This window comes from Alligator mississippiensis, chromosome 9 (assembly GCF_030867095.1).
Source record: "Alligator mississippiensis isolate rAllMis1 chromosome 9, rAllMis1, whole genome shotgun sequence".
Taxonomy (NCBI): Eukaryota; Metazoa; Chordata; order Crocodylia; family Alligatoridae; genus Alligator; species Alligator mississippiensis.
The window spans coordinates 40,164,742-40,183,192 of record NC_081832.1 but is presented as its reverse complement, the minus strand read 5'-3'; the positions used below and the strand labels follow the sequence as shown (position 1 = coordinate 40,183,192).

Sequence of the window (18,451 nt, the reverse complement as noted above, 5' to 3'; positions counted from 1 at the left end):
AGTCATCCCTGATTTAACAGTCACAGTGGAGTGTTTAACTCGCTCTTGAAATTACGCAGGAATGGAGATCCCACAACTTTCTTAGGTGGCTTGTTCCAGTGCTTGACCATCCTTATTGTTCAAAAATACTTCCTAATCGCCAGCCTAAATTTCCTCTGCTCCAGTTTGAAGCCATTTTCCCTTGTCCTCTTCTCTACAGCCACAGAGAAAAGTCTATCTCCAGCCTCTTAATAATCTCCCTTCAGGTATTTGAAGACTGTTATCAAATTCTCTTCTTCAGATTAAACAGTTCTAGCTCTTTTAGCTTTTCCTCATAAGTAGGGATCTATCCGAATCACGGTGGAAGTGTGCTGCACAGTGGTTCCTTTAATCTTGCTCTTTTCCCTGTGCATCTTCCCCCTGCTGCCTGATTGGTTTTGAGGGGCCCCAGCAGCTCCACTGTTCACTGCTTGCTCCTGATTGGCCAGGTGGCAAAAACTGGTTTTAAATATGTGATCATTTTTACTTTCCACTGCTGGTTGGCTGAGGGTCCTCAGCGGCCCCAGTGTTTGCTAATGATTGGCTGGGAAGCAAAAACCATGGCATATTTAAAGCCACCAGTTTTTGCCTCCCAGCTGTTCAGGAGTGAGTGGCAAATGGTGGGGCTGCTGGGGTCCCTTGGCCAATCAGCGGCAAAGGGGAGCACACAGTGAAAAGAGAAGGATTCAAGGAGCCACTGTGCAGCTCACTTTCAGCACATGGGACACCCATGCCCGCTACAGGGCGGGGAAGTCCGGCTGAGGGTGATCCCCTGCCTTCCATTAATGCTGACTTCGTGAAGGAACATCTTGAGAAGCTGGATACCTTCAAGTCAGCCGGCCCTGACAATCTTCACCCCAGGGTACTCAAGGAGCTGGCAAGCATCATAGCCCAGCCTCTAGCACGGATCTTTGAAAGCTCTTGGCGCTCTGGTGTAGTGCCCGAAGACTGGAAGAAGGCCAATGTGGTGCCTATCTTCAAGAAAGGGAAGAAAGTGGATCCGGCTAACTATAGGCCCATCAGCCTGACTTCTATCCTGGGGAAAATCTTAGAAAAGTTTATTAAGGAGGCCATGCTTAATGGACTGGCCGACACCAACATCTTAAGGGATAGCCAGCACGGGTTTGTTGCGGGTAGGTCTTGCTTGACCAATCTCATTTCCTTCTACGACCAGGTGACCTATCACCTGGACAACGGAGATGAGATTGATGTCATATATCTTGACTTCAAAAAAGCCTTCGATCTGGTGTTCCATGATCGCCTCTTGGAGAAACTGGCCAATTGTCGCCTTGGGTCCCCCACGATCCACTGGCTGGAAAATTGGCTCCGGGGTCGGACCCAGAGGGTAGTAATCGATGGAAGTCACTCATCGTGGTGTCCTGTGACCAGTGGGGTCCCCCAGGGCTCTGTCCTTGGACCCATACTGTTCAACATCTTCATTAATGATGTCGACACTGGAGTCAGAAGTGGACTGGCCAAGTTCGCAGATGACACCAAACTTTGGGGCAAAGCATCCACACCAGAAGACAGGCGGATGATCCAGGCTGACCTGGACAGGCTCAGCAAGTGGGCGGATGAGAATCTGATGGTGTTCAACGCTGATAAATGCAAGGTTCTCCACCTTGGGAAAAAAAACCTGCAGCATCCTTATAGGCTCGGCAGTGCTTTGTTGGCTAGCACTATGCAAGAAAGAGACTTGGGGGTCATCATTTACCACAAGATGAACATGAGCCTGCAATGTGATGCTGCGGCTAGTAAAGCGACCAAAATGCTGGCTTGCATCCATAGATGCTTCTCAAGCAAATCCCGGGACGTCATTCTCCCCCTGTACTCGGCCTTAGTGAGGCCGCAGCTGGAGTACTGCGTCCAGTTTTGAGCTCCACAATTCAAAAAGGACGTGGAGAAGCTTGAGAGAGTCCAGAGAAGAGCCACGCGCATGATCAGAGGTCAGGGAAGCAGACCCTACGATGACAGGCTGAGAGCCCTGGGGCTCTTTAGCCTGGAAAAGCACAGGCTCAGGGGTGATCTAATGGCCACCTACAAGTTTATCAGGGGTGACCACCAGTATCTGGGGGAACGTTTGTTCACCAGAGCGCCCCAAGGGATGACGAGGTCGAATGGTCACAAACTACTACAAGATCATTTCAGGCTGGACATAAGGAAGAATTTCTTTACTGTCCGAGCCCCCAAGGTCTGGAACAGCCTGCCACCGGAGGTTGTTCAAGCGCCTTCATTGAACACCTTCAAGATAAAACTGGATGCTTATCTTGCTGGGATCCTATGACCCCTGCTGACTTCCTGCCCTTTGGGCAGGGGGCTGGACTCGATGATCTTCCGAGGTCCCTTCCAGCCCTAATGTCTATGAAATCTATGAAATTTTGATAGATTCTGTGCACATCTATACATATAGCTTAATGCACATTAGCCTATTTTAATGTGCATTAAAGGATCACTAAAAAAATGTTATTTAGTTAATGCACATTAAGACAGGCTAATGTGCATTTTCCAATACCTCACAATGGTGGGCACTTTTACATGTGCGCTGGGGGTGGGGTGCTTGAATTTGAGCAGCTCCAAGAGCTGCTCTAATTAAAATGCCACAGCATCTCGTGTATTATCATTCCTGTGCTTCAAAATGGTGGTGGGGGTGCTTACACTAAAGTTAATTTTATGAACTTTACTTAAAGCACCCTTGCCGCCATTTTGAAGTGCGGGCACACTAATACACAAGACACGGAGGCTGGCTGAATCACAGTAATTACCACACTTCAGCAGACTCGATTAATTGCAGTGTGTCAAGAGTAGCCCTGCAGCATGTCTACAGGCATCCGGAGGTATTAGATTTAATGCATATCAAATAAAGAGCGTTAATGCACATGTAGATGCCTCCTTCCCCCACTCATAAGTCATGCTTACCAGGCCTCTAATAATTTTTTGTTGCTCTCCACTGGACTCATTCCAATCTATCCACATCTTCCTTGAAGTGTGGGGTCCAAGTGAGGCCTCATGTGGTAACGCACCTTTGGATGCCTGCCACTTTAAGGGCTGGAAGCAGGCAGCTGCCTAGTACCTGATTAGGGTGGCCATTTCAGGGCCCAGATACACAGGCTGGGCCAGCAGTCTGCTGCTGGCAGCTAAGGAGGTAACATCAGGCTGAGCTGCTGCTCCTGGAACATCTTGGAGGTAAAGGCAGGAGCTGTGAGGAGGTTTGGAGGCTCCTGGTCCTGGGCATGACCTAAAACTGCATCCTGCCAGGTAAGGGAGTTCTGGCTGGGCTGCCAGTTGTGGGACAGTCCCCAAGAAATAGCAGACTGGTTACTCCCCCCCGGTGAAAGGTGGGTAGGGGTGCCTTAACCCTGACCCCCACCATCTGGTGGGTAATTTTTGGGAGCAGTGGGGCCAGGAACACCAGTTAGTAGACACCTGAGCCCAGCAGGGACAAAAGGTTCTGAAGACCCCAGAGGGGAGTAGTGTGTTGTGAATAGTGAGTGTGTGTGCCCACATAGAGTAGGGTGCAGCAGGGTGCCTGAAGGACTACACGAGTTGGGGTGCAGAGTAGGACTGCGGAGGGCGGTTTCAAGGACTGCACCAGCGGTGTACCCAGTAGGGTTGCAAGGGTGGCTTGAAGGGTGGTACGGGGGCCAGCCCCAAATGTGAGAACACGAGAGCAGTTGCCCAGTGAGGGGCTAAGGGCTAAAGCAGCCCCGTGTTGGCATAAGGTCCCACCACATAGAGTGGGTGAACTCCCGGGATCTGCAGTTGCTGCATGGTGGTGCCGGGAACTGGGTAGCAAAGCCCAAAGGCCCGTGAGAGGTTGCTCAGGAGGAGCAAGGGCAGTAGAGCATGGCCCAGTAATGGGCGGTATGTTAGAAGCCCCTGTGAGAGCGGGGTGGAGTACAAGAGGCGGTTGTGAGAAGCGGGCAGCATGTGAGTGTGTGTGAAAAAGGCCAACACCAGTATTAGTTTGTCCTGGCCTCAGACTGGGGAGCAATATTGATCTGTATGCCATCTGTGAGGCATGGGACACGGTGTAGAGAAGGTTCAGAGCTGTGGCATCAGGGTAGTGTAAGGGCAGACACCCGCATATTATATCTTAAAACATTCAAGTTGTGGCAGGCAAGTTAGGGCAGACTGCCCTATGCTGGTAGTTGGGCCGACTAGAGATCTGGCCTCAAGTTTGCCCCCTGTCACCCCTCACCAATGTTGAATAAAGAAGAATCACTTCCGTTGCTTTGTAAGTAACAGTCCTGTTAATACAACCCTGTATGCTGTTGGCTCAAAAGTACACTACTGCCTTATATTCAACTTATGGTCCATGGTCCTTCTGTGCAGTACTGCAGCCTAGCCAATCATTCCCCATTCTGTATCTTTGCAAGTAATTATTTTGTTCCAAATGTAGGGTATTATACTTGTCCTTGGTGAATTTAATCTGATTGATTACAGACTATTTCTCCAGTTTTTCCAGGTCATTCTGGATCCTAGACCTACCCTCCGGAGTGTCTGCAACTCCACCCAACTTAGCAGCATCTGCAAATTTGCTAAATGTGCACTCAATCTCATCATCCAAATTATTAATGAAGATGTAAAACAATACTAGACTCAGGACAGACCCCTGGGGAACCTCACTTGATACTTCTTCCCAACTAGATATTGAGCCATTGATGACTACTCGTTGAATATAATGGTCCAACCTGTTTTTTTATCCACCTTAAGTTCTTTCATCTAGTCAGTATTTCCTTAGCTTATTAATGAGAATACTGTGTGATCCAGGGCTTCCCCGTTCCCCATGCCAATGGTCATTGGGACAGGGCAGCCCCAAGTCTGGAACCAGGCTGGAGCTGCCTCATTCCGATTCCAACAATCAGCTGATTGCCACAGTAAGGGAGGGGGCATAGCACTTGTTCAATTTATGGCACCATACAGACCAACCACAAAAAAGTTCTGTGTTACATAAGGAACATCTCTGTGGCTTGCTATTTTATGGTGCCATAAATTAGCTGAATGTGTGGCATGTTGTCATTTATGGAAAATCAACATAATCGTGCTATAAATGTAATGCCTGCTTAGGTCTTAGACATACAAATATGCCTTATATATTTCCAAATATAGAGCCTATGGACCCAGAAAGGAATAGAATGCCTCCCTCAGGGATCTAACTACTAACTTCCCAATGCCAAGAATAGACCTAAGGCATCTAGTGAAGAGCTTGTCATCTGCTGGCAGGTAGGCATCACATTCCCATCTACATCATGTACTAGAGTGATAGTAGCTGTGTCAGGGCTGGGGATCAGTAGGTCAGAGGTTCCAGCTCTTTCTGGGGGCCTAGTGATGGCATACACTAGAACCCAGCCTTTTTTTAATAAATCATTTTGTTTAATGTGCACAATGAAAGAGCAGTTGCTAAAGCAGGTTTTGGAGATAAAAGCCTCTGTCAGAGCAGGGGATGTTGTATTGGGCAGCAAAGCCTGGCTGTCCCTGTTTGGGTCAGATGTCTCTAATCACCAGTGTCATATTTTGTTAAGCTCAAAGGTTGAGAGCCCAGAAGTCCCAACTGGGTTCCTAACATGTAGGATGGGCATAGATAGCTTCCAGAATGCGCCTGTGACACAGACATGGGACAGAACCCCTGGCCCAGGACCTGCAGAGGCTTAACACAAACCTGCCTGATGCTAGCTGCATCTCAACCTCCCATGCTCATGATGCAGTGGAGTGGGAGGGAAGGGTATAGGGTTTTGAAAATGCTGGGTCTGGTGCAGGGTTCAGAATACTTACTGAAACACATAAGGCCTTTCTCCCCTTAAAGACTTTTGGGCCCACAGCTTCTGTCTCCTATTTGGGTGCCCTGAGATGCCTGCCCTGTCACTGGGGCTCCTGTGTCAGGCATCCAAGCCCAAGCCTATAAGTGTGTGGCCAGTGTGGCACCAGGGCATGGATTCATTATCTGCTGGGGGTGAAGCTGGCTTGGGAAGTGAGGTCCTTGTCAATGTTTCATAGGCTTAACATTCCCCAGGGTGTGTTTACAGGGCAGTAAATAAAAGCACTCAGCCAAGTGACATTTGTGTTCTGCAAATGTGATTATTATGCATGATTAGCTGCCAAGTGCACTGAAAAATCCACACTAGTAGTGAACCAGAGCAGCAGCCCTCACCCAGACATAAGAAATAGCTCAGAAGACCCCAAGTGAAGTGTGCCCTACAACTGCCTTTCCAGCCACTCGTCTCTCTGGGTCAATTTAGCAAAGCACCAGGCTCTGCTTGTAGCTGGCAAAGGTCCCTTAGAACCACCTTTACTTGTTATGCCCCCTGATGCTCTCTGTCCCCCAGACACAGCTCCCCAGGACCTCTCATTCTTTCCATGATTTTTCCTCCCCTCACCATCCCTCTCCCTGCCTTCTCTGCTGGGATGGGCTGTGACATACGAAGAGTTAAGGATTTATTTTACAGTCGCTGACCCTGCTTTCCAGTGAAATGCATCCAAACCTACATTTTAGCTTTAATTATTTATCTGTAACCAATTTGGCAGGAAAACCAATTAAATGAGTGGGTGATTAATGACCCACTGATTTGCACAGGTACCTAATTTAAATGTCTATATAATATATAAGCACATTGCAGAGATGCTTCAACAGCTTGGCTTAGTCCCTGGGCCCTGGGAGCTATGATGTGAGGTTGAGCAGCCTTGAGAAATTCATTCCTCAGAGCACTGTGAGACCAAGCATAGACTGCCCGAGTGCTGACACTGCCTCTTGCTAGAGCAACAGGGGGTCTCCTGTTGGTTTCAAGGAAAAGTTGCAAGTGGGTTGCTCTGTCCCATTAGTCCCATTCCATCAATACTGTCTGTATCCTGAAGATCAGTTCACAGGCAGGAGAAATGCCCTTGTCTTTGCCAACATTTTGCAGCTAGTGAGGGTCTGACCCAGATAGAGAGTAATCATCAGGTTTTAGTGTAGTGTTGATGGAAAGATAAAAGTCCTCTGCGGAAGCCAGAGCACAGACAGGCTGTAGATGCTGCTGAGCACAGACTGGGGCTGGAAGTAAACTGGCCTCTTGGCTCTGTCTTCTAGGGTAACTAGAAGCCCAGAGGGCTGCAGGGACAGGGAACAGGGAACCACCTGATCCATCCCTGTGTGTGAAGAGGTGCCCATTCAAATCATTACACCTAGCCAGGTAGAAGTTTGGTCATTCAGCTAACTTGGCCTAATTCTGATTCGGCACTAGTGAGGAGGAACTGGAAGAGCCTGAAAGGGCTTCTCTATCCCTGCTCATTAAGATTTCATAATCTTGCTGAAGATGGGTGGGCAATCATAAAGGCTATAGGAAGGCTGTGTGCTTTTCTTGCATGTGCCTGGAAGGCTGTGTGCTGGATATGGGCAGTGTAACCCAAGTATGGATGCAGAAGGAGGCACCATGCTCAGTGATGTAATGGAGGGGGGGCATTGTTGAGATAGGAATAGTAAATCCATTAATCTTTAGAAATACAATTCACTGTGCAAAACAGAAAAGAAAAAGAGACACCTCATTTATTATCAGGTGCATTGTGAGAATCAGGTTCTTTAATAATCTCACCAAATTCTATAGCCCATCCATCAAGGTGCCACCACCAAGCTGCCGAGATTACCACCCACATACCATCTCGGAGAGCTGCAGAGGAGCTGGTCCCCAAGCATATTTACACACACAGTTGCAGCTATCACAGGCAGCTGCGCCTGACTCTGTGGCTGAGGTTCATCTTGGCATGTGCTTCTCTTTATCATAAGGGAGAGAGCAGCACATATGAAAGGAACTGCCTCAGAACACTGCATTGCTTGCTAGGCCCACAGTAGGAGCCAGTGGAAGGCTAGCTCAATATCAAGAGTAGCCTCAGGTGTATCCCCTTTATCTTGTCTAGTTGATGGTGTCATTTTAATGAAGAATATCAAGAACCAGGTGCCAGTTGGTGTTGAAACACCTCTCAGGTGCCTATCTGGATGTTCTTGCTCACATGCTCAGGGTCAAACCAATTACAAAATTTGAGTTAGGAAGAAATTTTCCCCCAGCCCATGGCTTTTTGCCTTATTCATAGATTCATAGATGCATAGTTGTTAGGGTTGGAAGGGACCTATTAGATCATCGAGTCCAACCCCCTGCCCTGGGCAGGAAAGAGTACTGGGGTCAGATGACCCCAGCCAGGAGTTCGTCCAATTTCCTCTTAAATACCTCCAAGGGAGGGGACAGCATCACCTCCCTTGGAAGTGTATTCCATATTTTGGCAACCCTCACTGTAAAGATTTTTTTTCCTGATGTCCAGTCTTAATTTGCTGTCCTTTGGTTTGTGGCTATTGTTTCTAGTTACCCCGATGGGTGCCCTGGTAAACATCATATCCCTTATTTGCTGCTGTCCCCCTCGATGAGTTTGTAGATGGCCACAAGATCACCTCTCAGCCTTCTCTTGCAGAGGCTGAAGAGATTCAGGTCCCTCAATCAGTCCTTGTATAGTTTTTTCTGTAGGCCTTTAACCAGACGGGTGGCCTTCCTCTGAAGCATGGGGTGTGGTCCACTTTAGGTGTGGACCACCAATATTTTACCAAACTTTTCAGAGGCCCAGAGTTTTAATGGCATCTTTGGTCTGTCTTGCTCTTTCCTGTGGCACATTGTAAATTTTGAAGCATTTGGGTACATAGGGTGCCAGAGTATGCTTTGTGGCTTTGGATATGCCAGCGAGTACCAAGAGTGATTGCTTTGTGAGCCCTTCTGACTTCATGTCTTTTACATGGTTGCCTACCATTGCAGTGGGTCCCTTAAAGTTAGGGTGTCCATATGTCCTGGATTAGCTGGGACAGTCTTGGATTTTGGAGGCTAGTTCAGGCCTGCAGGTGAAAATTAAAAGAAGCATCCTAGGTGCAACTCATGGAGGCAGAGTGGCAGGAGCTGTTAAGTAGGAAGCCCTGTTAACACTAATTGTTACTTCACAGGTGATTGCTAACACTTGTGGAGTAAAGAACACTGGGTGTGTCTACACATACATTAGACCCCTGAGCAGTTTACTCCTGAGTAAACTGCTCATGAGTAAACGCCCCCACACAGGCATCTACATATGCAGGGAAGTAGAAGCAGATTTGCTGCTACTGGCAGCAAACTGCTTCCACTTCTTGGGGGCCTGCAATGGGCCTCTGCTGCCACCATGGGGAGCTCTGGGCTCCACCTGGGTGCTATCCCAGGAGCTGGCAGGGAGCACCAGGCCAGAAGATGGCTGTCTCCTGGGTGGGGATGGGACATTGCTCCTTGCCTCTGGGCGGCTGCCTCTTACCGGGGTGGGGACAATATCTCCCTGCCCTGGCATCAGGGAGCTCCTGGCTCTGGCTCCCTGATGGAGGAAGGGGACTTGGAAAGAGTTGCGGGGGAGGGGCAGGTCCCAGCCCCCTGCCCCGATCTGCTTGTGGAGCAGCTAGGAGCTAGGGGGCTGAGACCTGTCCCAACCCTGCAGCTCTTTCCAAGCCCTATGACTCAATTGCCTGATCGAGGCACAAGGCTGTGACCTGCCCCTTACCAGGACAGTTCCCAGCCCCTGCTCTGTGATCATGGGACAGGGGCTGGAGATCCTGTTCCCTGCTCAGCTCCATGATCACAGAGCTGGGCAGGGAACAGGCTCCCCAGGCTCCACCAGCAGGGAGCTTGCCGCACCAACTCTGCAGTCACGGGGTTCAGGTTGGAAGATAAGGATCTCCTAGCTCCAGCTCTGGAACCACAGAGTTGGCGCTGGAAGATAACAATCTCCCAGCCCCAGCTCCCCAATAGCAGTCTTGGAGTGGTGCCTTGGATCTCCCTGCTGCTGGGGCTGGGGGGGGGGGCATAGTCCCCGCTCAGGCTGCAGTGGCAGAACCTGCCCCAGCAGCAGGTAGTTCCTGGGGGCAGGGAGCAATCTCCCAGCCCCTGCTGGACAGCTGACCAGGAGCAGGCATCTACACGAGCACTACTGTGCAATAAATAATAGCATGTACATTTTCTACTTGCATTTGCAGGAAGCAAATTCACTCGTGATTAGTGAAGTTTACTGTGCAATAAGTATGTGCACATGTAGATGTGCACGCTTACTGCACAGTAAACTATGCTACTGCACAGTAAAGTGTCTCATGTAGACTCGCCCACTGGACCATTAAATAATACCCTGCAGCCTGTGGAGGGTTGAGCAGGGGAGGGGCCTGGATTTCACATTGTCCCAAATAGTCATCCTACTTAAAGTCCTTTGTTCCTGAGCCACTTCTCCAAATCCCTTCCTCCATTGGCTGTTCATGATCTGGTGCTTTTGACTGAACATGTCAGCAACATGGCCTTCTTAGATGTGTATAGGATTGGGGTTCTGGTGCAAATGATCAAGTTGATGAATGCACAGTGTGTTTCCTACCAATATTCCCTAAAGTACACTCCTGCCAGGTAATGCTGTGCTGTATGTTCATGAGGAATGAGCACTGGAGGGGCACAGACAGAGACAAAGCTAGTCTTCCTTCTATTTTTATTGACATTTTTGGGAAGTTTTTCTATGGCTTCATGCCAGAACTGAGACACAGGTGACATAAAACTGAGAAGGATTGTAAACACAATGGAGAGTAAAAGTGGAAATCAACAGACTCTTGATAGTCTGGGAAAACTGGGCTGGAGAAAACAGAATGAAATTCAACACAAATGAATGTAAGGTGCTACACTTAAGGAAGAATAGTCAAATGCACAACTATGGAACGGGATAACTGGCTGAGTGGGAGCATTGATGAGAATAATCTGTGGGGTTACAAACTCAGTAGGAATCAGCATTGTGGTGCAGTCATTGAATCATAGAGAATTAGGTTGAAAGGGACCTCAGGAGGTCATCCAGTCCTACCACTTGCTCAAAGTAGGACCAGCCCCAGCTTGATCATTCCAGCCAAAACTTTGTCAAATCACACCTTAAAAACCTCCAAGGATGGAGATTCCACAAGCTCTCTACGTAACCTGCTCCAGTGCTTCACTACCTTCCTAGTGAAAAAAGTTTTTCCTAATATTGAACCCAAACTTCCTGTGCTGCAACTTGACACCATTGCTCCTTGTGCTGTTATCTGCCACCACTGTGAACAGTTTAGTTCCATCCTCTTTGGAACCCCCCTTCAGGTACTTAAAGGCTGCTATCAAATCTTCTCTTCTCCAGACTAAATAAGCCCAGTTCCCTCAGCCTATCTGCAGAAGTCATGTGCCCCAGCCCCCAATCATTTTCATTGTCCTCTGCTGGACTCTCTATAACTTATCTACATCCTTTCTATACTGTGGGGCTCAAAACTGGACACAGTGCTTTAGATGTGGCCTCACAAGTGCTGAATAGAGGGGAATAATTAGTTCTCTTGATCTTTTGGCAACGCTGCTACTAACGCAGCCCAGTATGCTGTTAGCTTTCTTGGCAACAAGGGCACACTGTTGACTCATATCCGGCTTATTGTCCACTGTGACCCCCAGGTCCTTTTCTGCAGAGCTGCTGCTTAGCCAGTTGGTCCCGAGCCTGTACCGGTGCATGGGATTGTTGCATCCTAAGTGCAGGACTTTACACTTGTCCTTGTTGAATCTCACGCGATTTGTCTTGGTCCAATCCTCTAATTTGTCTGGGTCACTCTGAATCCTAGCCCTACCCTCTGCTATATCTATTACTACTAAATTTGGTGTCATCTGCAAAGTTGCTGAGGGGCACTCCATCCCATCTTCCAGGTTGTTGATGAAGATATTGAAAAAAAAACAGCCCCAGGACAAACCCCTGCAGCACTCCACCTGATACTGGCTTCCAACTAGACATTGAGCTATTGACTACTGTCCTCTGAGGCTGAAGATCCAGGCAATTTTCTATCCACCTTACAGTCTATTTATCCAGCCCATACGTCTTTAGCTTGCTTGCAAGAATGTTGTGGGAGACTATCAAAAGCCTTGTTAAAGTCAAGATATATCATGCCTACTGCTCTCCTCACATCCATAGAGCCAGTCATCTTGTCATAGAAGGCAATTAGGTTGATCAGGCTTGACTTGCCCTTGGTGAATCCATGCTGACTCTCCCTAATCACCTGCTCCTCCATGTGCTTTGAAACGGATTCCTTGAGGACCTGCTCCATGATTTTTCCAGGGACTGCGGTGAGGCTAACCAGTTTGTAGTTCCCTGGATCCTCCTTCTTCTCTTTCTTAAAGATGGCCACTATATTTGCCCTTTTCCAATCATCTGGGACCTCTCCTGATCACCATGAGTTTTCAAAGATGATGGCCAGTGGGCGTGCAATCACATTGGCCAACTCTTACACCTGCAGGTGCATCCCATTTGGCCCCATGGACTTGTACATGTCTAGCTTTTCTAAATAGTCCTTAACCTGTTCTTTTGTCACTGTTGCCTGCTCACCTTCTCCCCAAGGTGCAGTAGTTTGGGAGCTGACCTCCCAGAGTTTCTGTTTCAGAGTGGGAAAAGGGCAGGTTGAGAGTACCAGCAGTATTAACTCCCTGGGCTTTGGAGCAACACCAAAACAGCACCTCCAGCAGCTGCAGTGATTACTTATCACATCATCTGACCTGCAGGAAGCTCCATGGTCTGGATCCATCTGACAGGAAGCCCTGCAGTCTGGATTTTGCCTGTGTGGCCAAACAAGTTCAATACTCTTCCTTTGGGGAGTCCAGCAGTACCTGACATCTGGATCTGTAGTAGTTCACTTTCTGTCTCCACTATCCATAATTGGAGGACAGACACATATGTAGTGAGCGTACTGCTTCCCAGGAAATTTCTGCTTGGGGAACAGCAATAGCAAGCTTCCTTGAGCATACTCCTTCAAGGACCAAGTCTGCCCACTAATTGTTCATCCTTCTGTGTTTTATGTGTGCCGCAAAGCTGCATACATTTAAACACCACAATTTTAGTGGAAGATGCAGAGGACAGAGTCAAAGGTTGCTCATGGCCTATAGGTCAGACTTCACATGGCTCTGGTTTAAGCAAAAAGTTCTCATTTTTTGCAGTCCAATTTATTGTTCTTGACCAGAGAGCAGAATTTCTGATGCTGGAGAGCAAGTCCCGTCTTTAAAGCACTTTCTGACACTATATTCTTCTTCTTCCAAGCATGTTTCTTATGAAGTGGGTCTGCTTTTCTAGTTTGCATTCTCTACAAGCTGCTGTCCATTCCTGTCTCCTCTGATATATTACATATTATCAGATCTTGTTTTTATACACTTATGCCAGGTATCCTTGGATCTCTCCCTTTTTTCTGGTGCCCCTGACTCATTAGGTCTTCCTGCTACATGCCCAGATCATCTGTTTGCTCTTGCTCAGCTTTTCCTTTATTCATGTTAGCTGTGCCAGTTGCCACACTTCTTTGTCTCTTGCATGATCTGTTTATGGTGATTCCACAAATCCATCTTATTTCTGTTACTCTTGTCATGACCCAAAGGGTATGATTTTGTGTGTGCTTCGGCACTGCAGAATTATTTCCCGCCACGAGGAGCTTTCTTTGCACGGTGCAATTCTCAGTTGCATAGAGAAAACCCCGGTGCAAAGGAGTTCCCGCCACCTGTATGTAAATTTGTGTCCCACTATTGGCTGTTTCTAAATTATTCCCACGTGGCAGCTAGCGATTGGCTTGCTAGCTGTATAAGAGGCTAGAGCAGTTTCCGCCCAAGTTGGAGGACTCCACAACCATCTCGTGGAGGAGGAGAAGGAGGACTTCACATCTCATGAAGAACTCTAAGCACGCTGTGGAGCTTAACGAACCCAGCGTGTGCCTTAAGAAGGATACAGGGGCCTGATCAACCTCTAGCCTCTCCCCGTCGCCACCTGATCCCTCGACGTACCCTTCCCTGCGCGCTCGTGGAGAGTCACCTTTTGGACTCTCATCGTGGTATCCAGAGCTCTTCGGGTTATTTCGTCTGGTTGATTCGACGGGCTCGCGGTTCTAGAGCTCTCAGCCGGCCTTGGACCAGAGTTTGCGGTTTAGAACTCTTGTCCGCTTTTCTTCTTTTCTATCTGTAACTGCAACGCAAGCAAGTTTTCCTGCCTGCACCGCAACCATCTATGGTGTAAGTAAAATAACCTTTAATCAACCACTACACATCCGTGCCTAATTCTAGTCCGCCGTGCCGAATTCCCCGACCCACATGCCAGGGCTGCTGGCCACAGCCCGCCGCACGTCCCCGAAAGCCTCGGACCGCTCCCGGCCCGCACAACTCTCATCATGGACAACTGTGATTTGATTATCTAATACTCTGCTCCATACAGTAGCAGTGTCCTCATTACTGTCCTGTTGATTTTTGCCTTCAGAAAAAATGGCATTTTCCTACCACAAAGCACTCTGCTTACTCATACAGACTTGTCTTTGTTTCAGCCATACCTTATTTATACTAGTCCTATGGATGTAGTGGGCCACTGTGGTCACTGAAACCAAGGTAAGAATTGAAAAAGGAATACAAATTTCCAAAAGGAGCAACTGATTTTAAGAAATCACAGTGTTGCAATTTGAAAGGTTTAACTGTGTACATCAGTATTTGGACACATGCCTACGTAGACACATGCACTAACATGTAGACACATACATGCACACAGACCCACAGTGATGCAAAGAATCATTTTGCACGTGTGTTTCACTTCATCCCATTTTCCTGTTTCTTTTTTGTCCTCTTACCTGTTAGTTAATGTATCCTCCGTTTATTTCAGCACTGTTAAGGTAGTTAAAGGATTGATGAAATGGAAAAAAATACAAATTAGCTTTACTTCTATATAAAAGAGACATCATAAAACAAGGTCTCATGAGGGATGGAATGCTAATACAAGGCTACTCATATATTACTCCTCAGAGGGGGATTTTTCTTCAAAAGAAAAGCAAACTATGCTTTTAAATGGGTAATTAGGTGACAAATTGATGAAAACATAGGCCATAGAAAAAGACAACTAGTTCTGTAGGGCTCTGCTTAGCCAGGTTTTTGAGCACCTGCTTGTGCTCACCTGCGTACCTCTGCAAAGTCATATGTGTAAAGTCAAGCATGTGCACTAGGGCCTCGCTAAAATAGGACAGTGGAAACGCTAAGATCAGTCTTTATAGCCATTGTTTCTTGCCACAACAGGGACACAGAGACAATAGGACATCTCTATTATGCTCTGGGAGAATCTGCACCCCATTGCACTAGCTTCAGGGGAAGAAGCTAAGGCTACCAATAAAGCTGACCCTGCCTTAAGAACAGATTCCCAAGATGCACTAGGCTATGAGAATTCAAAAGATATCAGACCTGACTTCTGGCCAGGAATGCTCCTACTAGAATTGACTTCTTATGTCTACTCGTCTCTTGTGAGGAAACCAACTCCAATCCATCTGGAGTCCAGATCGGTTCCTCTGAATGGCAACAGTCGAGTGGGTGGAAATCCAGACTTCTCCCCATTCTCTCTCAGTCACAGCATGCAAAAGGGAACAGTCTATCCTGAGAGCACAAATGTGTCACCACAACACAGCACAGTATTAAATGCTGAAATAGAATTAACTCCGAGGAACCCACATTCTAATGTACTCTTGTCTAGATAAGGGTGCAGGGTAAATTGTCTTACTTCAAGGGAACAAACTCATGGCTGGAAATGTTTCTTGCCCTGGCATGCTCCCTGTGCTATCTTTTGATCAGTGTGTGAAAGTGCACGACCCATTAGGTGTGAGACTGAGCCAGTCTAGAGGATAGAAGGGTCATGCCCTGCCCTGTCATGGGAAACCTGGTGGCTCTTCCTAGATTGGTAGGGACTAGAAGTGGGTGTAGGATCTCCCACCCTGGCAGCATCTGGTTCCTCTTTCCCTGGCTCCCACCTTTAACATAACTGACTACGGTACATTCACAGCTATCTGAGCACCTCAAAAGCAGGAACCAAAAAAACACCCGGTGAGATACAGGCAACCTCTGCTTAACGCTGTTTCGCTTAGCGCTATTTTCCTATAATGCTCATTTTACATTGATACCCGAGTTTCGCATAGCACTCAGTGGATTTCATTATAGCACTCACAGTTGCCATCTTGGTACGTCAAAAACTTTTGGTTTCGCTTAATGCTATTTCACTTAACACTCAGTTTTTTGGGAACCAGTTAAAAGTGCTAAGCGGGAGTTGCCTGTATAGCTGAATTCATTTGGAAGAGTGAAACTGCAAGAAGATCCATGAGAAGTCCAGGAGCTTGTTTCATTCACCTTTATATCTGTGATGGTTACTTTCCTGTTGCCATACTGTTCAGTTATGATGTTATATGAGATCCAAGACTTTACCAGATCAACCATTTTTACTTTCTTGTCTGCTGTTAAGACCTTTCGCTTCTGCTTTCCCACCAGTTTGCTCATTGTTGCTGTTTACTAGGACTCATCAAAAAGACAGTGACTGGCTTTCTGTTTGAATAGTCAAGGGTTCAGATAACCAAGGTTCAAATAATCACTGCGCACTTCCATTAGTACTGCCTTGTGCACACAAGTCAGAGAAGGATGAGGAAGTTGTCAAGGGCCTGTGGATACAAGCAGACTAATGCCATGGTGGAAGCAGTAGGCTCAAATGGAGCTTGTGATGCATCATGCTTAGCTGTGTCTTTTCTGTTGCTGAGTGCAGGAGCCAGGAAAGTGCTGATGGAGTTAGAAGGATGCCGCTCTTGACACTTGACCATAGACTTCAGCACCGCTGTGATGGCTGCGTTCTTTATGTTTAACACAAGGAAACCTGGGCACATCAAGTCTATATGTGTTGAAATTCTCCTTGGAGACCTTAGCCAAATGAGCTGGGGCTGCCTTACTGCTTAAGTGACAGGAGAAGGATGTGCATATGTGTATCTTTAACAAAAAACATATTTTCTCTCAGCTGTTTCTAAGGCATTTGAGTTAAATAAGTATTTGTGAAACCAAACAAAAATAAAAGGGTTTAAAACAGTCTGACTAAAACTCTCACACCCTTCTCACTTTTTATATATGAATGTTGTTGGAAACTAGCCAGCACTCCAGTCATCCAGCAAGTCTCAGACAAAAAGCAGGATCAATTTCTAATGTCAATAACCAAGCAGGAAAAAACCCACTTTCCGTTTAAAATGCCATCTTTAGGCTGCCTGCATGCACCACAGAGAAGCCCATGCACAAGCCCCATTTGTTTTCCTTTAATGAGGGTAGTCTTTAACAAATGCCCTCCACTGAGGCATCCACAACTGTGGGGGTTTTTTAACTGAAGAAGTCTCTATGGAAGTGTACTGAACAAAGGCATACATATTGGAACTTTCCTTAGCAAATACATTATTTGCTGAGGAACAGAGGCAGCCTGACCAAAGTCAATATCAAGCTGGACTAACAGAGAGAGATGGGCAGAACATTTCTTTTAAACCGTCTTGAAAAATGGCTTTTCTGGGGTGTGAAAATGGAAATTTCTATAGGAAATGGCTATTATTGATTGTCAGGTTTCTTATTTAAAAATTAAAGATTTTGGAGTTTTGGCACCAAAGATAGAAACATTTCAGCCAGTCAAGCAAAGCTTTTCAGTAAATTCACAGAAAACTGAAAAAAACATAAAAATTTCTCAATAAAAATTACATCTATTTTGCCAAGAAAAAGTGTCTCTATAACTTAAAAAATAACCTCCTAGGTAGTCCTGCTGGAATATTCTACAATGCAAAAAACTGCTGCATGTAAATATTCATACTTGTAAGACTGCTGAGCCAATTTATTTCCACTTCCTGAGGACAAAACAAGGCTGGTTTGACATTTCTCGTTTCTGTTAGTGTTGAGCTATGTGAGTGCAAGCAGCCTCACTCCAAGGACTAAGGGTATTGTTTTCAGCCTCACTTAACTGGAAAATGGCTCAACTGATTTTGCTAAAATTTTCCACAAAATGTCACCTTTGGGCTGAGACTGAACAGGGAAAATTTCAACGTAAAAGGAATTTTTCTGATAAAAGTATGATCCCCTGAAATGGGAATATAATGGAAGCTGTACAGCCACCACTTGCTAAGACTGCTACAATAAAACACGGGTAAAGTTTTTACAGCAAGTCATTTCTGTGTTATGAGGGATAAATACATTTAGAACAATTAAAGTAAAAAACCATCATTGCCCCACAGGCTCCTAACTCAGAAACGCCTCCTCCAATTAACTTCAAACTCTCCACACACCAACGTATCCACCAGGCACACTGCATACAGTGTTACAATGAAAGAAAAGTAGATGGTGTGGAGGTCAAAACAGAACTAGCTTAGGAAGAGTCCTACAAGGATTCAGTTTTACAAGATTTACTATAGCAAAGCTGACTGCTGCTCCACCTGGAGTAGTCCAGTATCCTGTTGGCCCATATTAGAAGATTCACATTATGCACATATCCACAGGTGAGATACAACACATAGTGAAGTGAAACAGAGTCCACAAAGGGATTGAGGTGTTGTGATGGCAGATTTGGAGACATCCTTCCCCCTGGTGGAATCTACAGTCCTGAA

General features: G+C 46.7%; 1 long non-coding RNA gene across 1 annotated transcript; it reads left to right on the top strand.

Annotated features, from left to right (window-relative positions):
* Positions 1 to 3,109: 3,109 nt before the first annotated feature.
* LOC132243383 (uncharacterized) lies at positions 3,110 to 16,908 on the top strand. Its single transcript, XR_009454924.1, has 3 exons — positions 3,110 to 3,273; positions 5,128 to 5,241; positions 16,594 to 16,908. It is a non-coding gene; the product is annotated as an uncharacterized LOC132243383 (long non-coding RNA).
* The last annotated feature ends 1,543 nt before the right edge of the window (positions 16,909 to 18,451 follow it).